Raw genomic sequence first — 10246 nt, forward strand, 5'->3', positions numbered from 1 at the left:
TTTCTTATTATTTTTTTATTGCCAATGAAAATTCAAACTAATAAGAATTCGAAAAATTATTCATTCCACGCATGCGCAACATTGCATGCGGGCGGAAATCGACATTTTTAATAATGTTTTTTAATAATGTCTGTGAGTAAATAAAGCCGCCCTCTGGACTTGTGCTAGGTAAGGAAATAGATTTTTGATGTGGAAATGAATAACTAATTAATATTCAAAATGATACATACACCCGTACTTTTTTATAGTCTATTACAGTTTAAAAAACACAGGAAATTGTTGTAATAATAATAATTATTATTTTGAAAATATATCTAGTATAATGGAAAATGTAAAAAAAACACGTATGAAATACCTGCATTTTTATGATTTAATATATTTTCTTTTAAAATTTAAGTAAAAAAAAATATTAAAAATTTATACGTTAAAATAACATAATTTATCTGTAAATAAAATATATATTTAAATAAAATTTGATGAGCTTATTTTTATGTCAAGTAGTTAGAGAAGTGTTAATATAACTATATTCTACTATATAACTTTATATAACTATATATTCTACTATATATAACTATATATACTATTACTATATATAACTATATCAAATGAAATAAATTTCGATTTTTGAAATGAGGGACAAACTGTAAATAAAGCAAGTGCTCAAAACTATTTACTAAACCATTTAAATCAGACAATCAAAATATTTTTATTGTAGATAGAGCTTATATTTTATTAATTATATTTTTAAAGAAAAAATACACATGATCTTGCAAATGTAAAATTTTGATATAGAATAGATATAGAATATATAGAATTTTGATATAATAATTAATAAATGAATGGCGAGCGCTATCGATCCAAGCTGACTAAATTTTTGTTTCAATCACTTAAACATTAATGATATTTGGTTCCAACAAGATGGCGAACATGTCATATAGCGCGCTTAATAATCGGTTAACAATTTATTGCGAAATTAATTTGGCAACAACTTTATTTCCAGAAGATATCCTGGTAGTTGGCTTCCTCGTACATATGATTTAAAGCCTCTCTTTAACGATTACTTTTTCTGGGACTATTTTAAGTCATTGGTTTATGCCGACAACCAACAAACCAGCAACTCTTGAATCTTTGGAAGCGAATGTTCATGCCACCATTGATACTATACGGCCACATTTATTGCAAAAAATTGTCAAAAATTGGACTGATGGAATGGACCATGTAACTGGATCCTGCCGCAAATGATATTCAAAAAATAAATGCTGTGAAATGATCTAACAGATAATAATAACAAAAAAATTTCTATCCAATAATATATCTGTCTTGTATTATCCTTATAAGTTCCCATGCAGCTAAAAAGACAACCGATATATCTATTATATATTATAAATGTTGACATAAGATTTAAATGCAAGTGATAATAATAGCCGCTTTAAGCGCTAATCACTTAAGTAGCATTTTACTTAAGTGTCTTCAAATTAATTGACATAGGTATTCCAAAGCACTATTTAGGTTTTCAAAAGAATTGGTTACAAAATGTATTCAAATGTTCTTAGATAAATTTCGTTAAAAGTTTTAAATTCAAAGAATAAATAAATTTTCTCATATATGTAAAATATTTAAATCTTTACCTTTTTCATAGTCCACAAAGTCGACATAAACCATTGAAGGTAATTGTGAGACACCTCTAGGCGTCGTTGGTGGTGGTGTATCCACGCCTGCTGCAGTTACTAAATCTTGTGCGACTGTCATTGTTAAATTTTGAATTGGACTTGGAATTGTTTTCGATGGTGTGGGTTTTTCTTCCCCAGACATTGTTTCAGCCTGCATTTTTGCTTAGCTTAGATGAATTGAATTTTTTTTTGAAGCCGTAATTTTATGCTTATTATTTTGTTGTTTGAAATTATTATAGCCAATCAAGTGTGATTTCGGCTACTTTTATTGCCATGCAAAGACCATAAAATGCTTAGATTGTATATCATGCAACAATGGGTCTGTCGCACGATCTTCTCGTTTTCACACGTTCATCTGCAAAGCAAAGTTTGATTCAAAACTTAAAATGCAATTTCTTAGACAAAAATAAGAAAATAATTTTTATTTATTTCTTGATAAATTATTTTAAGCATATTTAATTTAATTTCTTTATTATATATATTGTATATTTATTAAAAAACGACTAATTACACGTCATATAAGAGACACTTTCAGACTTAAAAATAATTTAAAAAATTGAATTAAATCGAAAACATCGAAAAACTTGGTTCACTTTGAAGAAAAAATGAAACACAATATTAAAATTCACTTGAATTAATTAACGAAATGTGCAACTTTAATTAAGACCAATTTTTTTTCAAATTAATTATACTTCATTTTTGACTTTTTTCACATAGGTACATATATTGTACGATGTATTGTTATATCTGCTTTTGATTAAAATTTTTGCAATTAATCACTTTTATTTTTATTGCCTTTTCATATTGAAATTAAAATGATTTCACTATTTTTGTAAAAGTAAAACTTTACGCTTTTCTTTGATTTTTGGTTGATTTCGAATTATGCACGCGATTTAATATTTTTTCTAAATATTTCTTTTTTTTTCAGATAATATTTATTTCTTACAAAACAATTTGTAGCAATTTATAAGATAATTTATTTTATAACAAATTTGTGCCGGGCTTCACTTTCTTAATTATTTTTCATTTTTTCATTTGTTGCAGTAACTTTTTTCAGCATTCCTCCCAAAACGTTAAGCAAAATTTAAGTATACTAAATTAATTCTTTTCATTGAACCTGTAAAAAAAAAAATAAAAATTATAAACTTAATTGGCACACATAAAAAATATATAAAAATATTTAGTATTCTTTAATTCTAAAAACAAAATTAAGTATTATCTTTAGGCCAGACAAATAAAATCTTAAACATTATTTAATAAGTAATCAACTCAGATATTGAAAATTCAAGTTCCAATAAAATATATAAAATTTGTCTAAAATTTTGTTAAACATTTTAATTGCAAATTGCACTCACGCCTTTGTTGCTATTCTTCAACTTTTAATAAACAAGAAAAGAAAATTAAAAACATTAAATTATATTTTCATCGCACTTGATATTTACTTGCTTTCATACTTGCGCATACAAGTATTCATACATTACACCAACAATGGAAACGGCTATAAACAATACAGCAGCGCAACAATGCAATAAAGGCAGATGATATGTATGTCACTATAAAGATCTACTGTTTCTGTTGAAGAAGAAAGTGTTAATAAGCGAATAAGTCAGCGTTAAGGCCGTTGAGACTTAAATACTGCAGCTTTGGAAGAAACCGGGAATGAGGCATCGATAATAGCTTTTAAAGTTAAAGTCACATATTTATAAAATTCAGTTCATACAGAATCTGCAGACTATGCTGTATATGTGGCACTGTATTCTTTTTGATGAAGTGCAATTAAATATATCTAAAGTCAATGTATTTGAAATAAATAAACTTACAACATATTAACATAACAGAGCTCTGAAGCTATATGCGAAAACCGACAGGATGTCCTACTTAGCACTATCTAATCTCAGAGTAATCACTAAACGCACGGGGCGGTACGCAGATCTTAGATCAATCATTGAATAATAACGAAGATTATGAGGAACACTCAAATTAGTCAGTGAGATGGGTGGGGCTCTGCAGAAACCCCCCATCCATCATAGAGTAAAAGTCCCCAGATGCACTAACTCGGAAAAGGCTCAACATAGTCTTTGATGGGGGTTTTGAATTTGAGAACTTATTACAGCAATATTTTTTGAAGAATATACGAATATAATAGAAGAGGCCTATGCAGATAAATTAGTAATATTCGTTACCATCTTCCCAAAATATGTTTTACTTGTTCATGATCCTTATACCAATGGTTTGGGACTCGTCTTTTAATAGTAGCTGCAGTAGCTTAACAAGGAGTATTTAAGTTATAGTAACACCATTGAAGACAAAATGAAATCTCGCTGTTGTGCTGTAGATTTAATTCAGAGTAATAAAAAAAGGGTCCCAAATATAAAATAATGGGTGTTTAGATGGTGTATTGGATAATAAAATTAGATACTTTTTTCAGGTGTAAATCTACGTATTTTATTTCTCAAATAGTTCTATAGTATTTTCAATTAGAAAAATCTGTTATGGTTATGAGATATACAGCCTTTTCTTAAATTTCTAATAGAAATATTGGACCCAGAAGCCTTTAAGGCTAAAATAAAGAAAAATAATTTTATAATTAAGAGTGTAACTGATACCAACATTCAGGAAGTAAGTTTCAGGGAATAGCAAGGTTATCAGACCTGCATTTGCAAGACATGCCTCTGTGTCCATTTACAAAATTAGTAGGAGAAAGCTAACATACTCAGCTTGTCATGGATGTAGCTGAAGAGTTTACTAAAAATTTAATACAAATTGGCTGTCTGAGAATATTTATATCGAGAATCTTATTGCTCAGAATTTATTTTGCTGCATATTGAATTACTAATACTTTAGTCTTAGTAGTTAAAACAAGATGCAAAGATTGAAGTTTTTTGAACACTGTTACCTAGTATACCGACTATGTAATCTGGATTGGAGCCGGTTGTATGAATGTCACCACTGTTAGCAGAGAGTATTCTATATAAAGTGGTGTAGTTTTTACTAAGTAAAAGAGAGCAAGACCCCAGTTAAACATAGAACAAATATACACATGAAAGAATCGGGTCCTTTTTACTGAACCTGTTTTTTGAGTTTATTTTTTTTTTGACACCTTAGTTAGTTTTGAATATCGACCGCCTTATTCGATCTGATTTTTTTAATTTCTTGAACTAAAAATCACTTTCCAAATATCTCATAGTTAGGAAAAACTCTGCATGTATATATTATATATCATTTTTAATTTTTGTCTTCTACATCTTCTACATTTATATAAATATTTATTTTCTGTTGATATGCTTTACACTGACGTTTAACCCAAGATGCAATATGAGTTTTTGTTAACAAATTTTGAACCAGCCATACGTGAGATTACGTAGTATATCTGCAACCGCTAAAAGTTTATAATGTATCTATTTTTAGTGTTTAATATTAAGAGTGACTTAATTGTATTCAAAAGTTTATTCCGGTATTTTTTTTTTGTAAAATGTTTCTTATTCACACATTACGTCATTCTTCGATTTGTGTAATTAAGTGATGAATAGTACCAGTAATCAAGAAATCAAAGTCATTATGCTATATTGCAAAGTTTCTTCATTCAGAGTGTTATCAAAAAAATATTTGCTAATAAAATTTTTGCATGTCGACTAGAAATTTGAAGTTTATAAATAACTTAAAAAAATAAATCAGATAAAAAAATAAGAAAGTTGACTTATGAGAAGGAAAGTCAACAAACCTATTTGTAAATTTCTATATTTAATTGATATACGAGCTTCTCTATTTAGCACGAGAATAAATTATTATAAGCGCTAATGGGCCTTAAGCAATGATTTGAAGAAAGTTTTTTAGTATATTTGATCAATAACTACTTAGCCTTTTCCTTTAATAACTCTTCTCCATAATCATTGTTTCGCAATGATATAGAAAGGTCAAAGTAGAAGATTACCTTTTTATATTGAACCATGAGATCTTAAAAGTATAATTTATACTATTAATTATGGATACGAGTACGCGTGGTGTAATCAAAAAGTAAGCAAAGTTTTGAAATTACTATTATAGTATTTTGTAATTCGAGTTGAGTATTTTTTTCTGTATTGGTTGCACTGCCAAAAATTTACATGTTGCGTTGGTTATTATGTGTCTCTCAAGCTAAGCGGTAAGGCATACATTAGTCTGTTTGACAATGTTTTTTAAGAAAGGTTGAGAAGTCTTTACAGATAATGAGAGGCTTAGGCATTTTAACACGTACTTCAATGATAAGAAGTTTAAAAAAATTTAACAGATTATGCTTGCTAATCGAAGAATTACAACTAGGGAGGTTAGTGAAGAAATAGAAATATCATACGGCTTATGCTAAGTGATGCATTCATTAGACTGCTTTGATATGCTCCAGCAGCTGGCAAGCAAAAACAAAGTGACGCTTTGCTGGGTGCCTGGTCACACAGGAATAAAGGGCAATGAATCTGCCGACAGTCTTGTAAGGGCAGGATCTGCCACTCAAATCTGTGGACAGGAACCTTGTTGTGGATTAAGTAGGTCTACAACTAGGTATCTAATTGATAAATGGATCTCAACCGAGAGAGGTGTAAACAGCTGGTTTACCCCTATAGTTATGGCAAGGCATCCCTCCTTAGCAGATCAGACTTGAGATTGCTGGTGGGATATTTAACGGGTCATCATGGACTGCGTTATCAGCGTAATAAAATAGGTCTGCCCGAAGACATGGAGTTTCGACTCTGCTTAGAAGCAGACGAGACTACCAGCCACATTCTCAATGACTGTCCAAGCTTGATCTGGGCAAGGAGGAGGTCACTGAGAGGAGAGCTCTCTCCTTCTGACATTAGGAGGTCCTCAACGGACGACATTCTGGCTTTCATTCGAAAGGCGGAATGTCTTCTGTTCGGTTAGGGTCAGTTACAGCACAAAAGATCAATCTGGTCGCAGTGCTCTGCTCCGTTGGGAGTTAGTACCCCGTATATTTCTATTCTATGATAAGTGATTTTTGGACATGAAACATAACATTACTGTCATGCCACAACTATTCTTCTTTAGTAATGGAACGATTGAGAAAATTGCAGATTGAACTCAAGATTAAATTTCAAGAGGCGTTTTAATTGTGTTTCTCCAACTAAAAGCTGCAGTGGAACGGAATGAAGTAAAACTTGCAGATACTAATCGAAACCTAGACCGGCGTCATTGTAAATATGGTAAGTTGTTTTTTACTTGGTAAATTTATTGTGTTTACTTGCAATTTTGAGTATAAGATATGCTATCATTTGTTCTGACTCTTGATATGTTGATATCTATGAGTCTAATCTATAATTTTATCGGCTTTTCCAGTGATAGGATACTCCAGTGATTTACAGTTTTCATACTAAAAAACCTCATACGTTCGTTGTTGGAAGGATTATGCTGTTTGCATTGCCTTGCTTTGATGGTGTTTGCTTAATTCTTCTCAAACTGATAAGATTTTTAACTTTTTGATCGATTTTTTTTGAGTGTATTGCACTGAAACGTAAAAATAATCACAAGTAGGTTGAGGGGCAATGTGCTGATAAAACTGTCACACTTTCACTCGAAGGCGTCTATTGTTAATTGTAATGAAACCATAGGTACGAGAGTTAATTTTTTAATGGAGATATTGCAATTCCAGAATCTAAGTTAATTGATGTTGAAATGATATTGAAGATCATATTTGGTGATTTCAGTGATTCCATTTGGCAATTAATAAGTATGATATATAAAACCACATTTGCTAATTAATCAATTAAAACAGATTAAAACAGAGATATTTTTATTTTATTTATTATTATATTTATTTTCTGTGTAAAAAGCGCATTCTCGAGCAAAACTTCTTATGGTAGTTCAATTTTTTTTTTTGATCTGTGAGTTTAAATGATCGTATTTCGATTATATTATTATCAACTAACCTGTAACAAATTTTTTTGACTTTTAATTAGATTTTATTGATATTTTTTTTTATTTTTAAATGATTTTTTTCGTTATCGATATTCAATTAAGTCGTTTAAAATTCGTAAACACAATTCGTTAGCATTGAAGTTCGTTTAAATTCTAAGACGTTGGCGTTTTCGAGGCTACCCGACGCGTTCTATAGAAGAACTAAAAAATTGAGACTGAAAAGATAGCAGCCCGTATTTTAGTCAGATTGACTGAGTGTGAGTTTTCAGAAAAGATCATTTTCAATTATGTGAACCCACATGCCAACTTAGTGATGCGTTCATTACTAAAATTGCTTTGTTCAAATAAAAATATCAGACATACTCGACGAATACAATTACATATGGGTAAGTTCGCTCACATCTCGATTCAATTGAATTAAAAAATTAAAAAAAAAAAAATTAAACAAAATAAAAGCAATACGATCGTAATAATAATAGTATATTTTTATTGTGCACAGCTTATGCTTACAATTAGCTCTCAAGTCACTGAGAAGACGTCTTTAACTTCGTGCTCAAAAGCATTTCTGTCCGAACTGTCACGCCTGTCATTATAGCGCAACGTCTATTCAATATTTTTGATGTGGCAACTAAAATTGCTGATTTGGCATTGTTGATGGTTGTGTTGAATATGAATCAAGCGGCTTTATGCCACTCTTCCAAGTCAGCTCAGTCTCTTCGACGTGTGCAAAAAATTGTGCAAGTAACTTGTATATAACATTTTGGAAGCTTGTCTTCTATTTTTGAACTCAACATACAGAATGTATAAATATTTCCTAAATTATTGACCAATAATTGTACGAAAATGGAGGGTGATTGAAAAACATGTTCTATTTAGTTTTGAAATTTATGAGCTATAAAGTAATCTATATTTTGGAATATATTGATTTGAAAGTAAAAACAGATGAAATTGATATCTTATAATGGAATGCTATGAAAGAAACTCATGAAAACAAAAATATTCGATGTGAAACAAATACATCTGTGCTCATTTATGCGTACGAAGATTCACATACCGAAAGCCCTGCCTGTCTTCAGAGCACTTTCGACTGATTTGCTATGAAATAAATGCTATGAAATAAAATTATTGAGGAATTAAAAATACCTAAAGCGTATCAAAATTACAAATAAAAAAAACAATTGATATGTACAACATTGTCTTAAATTACTTGAAATCAGCTGATCGTTAAAAGATCTGTCTGACACAGTCAAGCAATCTGATATCATTAAACCGACAAGTGAATGAACCTAAATAACAAGTAGTCATTTCGATTGCAATGTAAAATTGATATTTGTATCTGAAAGCAAAAAGCTTTAAAAAGTAAACAGAAATTTACTTCAAAAAATGTTAATCAAAAGCCATATCGTGTTCATTCTGCATTGACATACAATTTTGGCTTCTGCAAGTTTCCATTTAGGTCCATTGACATGTATATCCATTCATATATCAAAAATATGCACATCTGTGGGTGTTAATAAATACCAAACTTATTTGGAGTTATGTTTGAAAGCCTTTTATCACTTCAACCATAAACTAAAGACACTTTAAGTAGGCAGAGAAAGATTTTCAAGCCGTATGGCTTACGCATTTTGATATGGCACAATTAAACGATTTTTTATAAATGATCCAACGCTCTCTTATCTTTTGATTACGAGTATTTAAACTAAAATTGAAACAGGTTAAAAACCAAAAATTCCATCTGTGCGTAAATTTTGCCCCTACATCATAAAATAGTGAGTCTATTCGACGTACCAGTTATTCATTGATACACGATTTAGAATAGTGGGTAACTGATTTCTAGCTATAGGTTAAGAATAATATCTATTTAGGTACACATGATTAATTATTTTTTATAAATAATGTTTGCATATTATTGCTAAAGAAATAATATATTTTAAATTTTTTTAAATGTTAAAATAAAATACAATAGAAATAAATAGGCTCCCAATGAAGCAGGGGACTGCAACCATAGTAGACTTTTTATGCTATAAATCGTTCCTAACTAAACAGAAAACACTTAGCTTTTCAAATAAAGCGTAAAAGACAACCTATTAAAGTATTTCCAAAATGAGATAATTAGGTGGAAATAAGTGATCCCGGCTTTGATATTTTTATCCTACAGTTCAAAACCAAATAGTCTCAGAGATTGAGATTAATGGTATTATCAGCCTCCGTAATTTTGTCTTTTCAGCTAACTTTATCTAATGGTAGCATGTGAAATAATGCTCCAACCATCTTAGTCTGTTCTACTGACGAAAGATACCTTACCATTATTGTAGCGATGAACTAGCTATTTAGGCTGACGGTTACCAATAATGTCGCGCAAATATTAACTTTTTAGCAGCTATAACTAACAGCTGTTATCTATAATATTTCAAGAATATTTGTCGACATTATTTCTATAGTATATTTCGAACAAAACGGTATTTGAAAAACTATGTATAGTTTGTTTAATATTGAATATAAATCTGCTACCTTTTCATTCACAGTAATTATTTATTCTATTATATATTGAAATGATCCACTTTTTGCAATTTTTTCTGCTAATCTCATAAAGAATTAAAATAAAGGTGAAATACTTCTAAAGGCATGTGTAAGGAACGAAGAGTTATATGACAATATGGTAGTAGCGT

This window comes from Teleopsis dalmanni, chromosome 2 (assembly GCF_002237135.1).
Source record: "Teleopsis dalmanni isolate 2A chromosome 2, ASM223713v2, whole genome shotgun sequence".
Classification (NCBI taxonomy): Eukaryota; Metazoa; Arthropoda; class Insecta; order Diptera; family Diopsidae; genus Teleopsis; species Teleopsis dalmanni.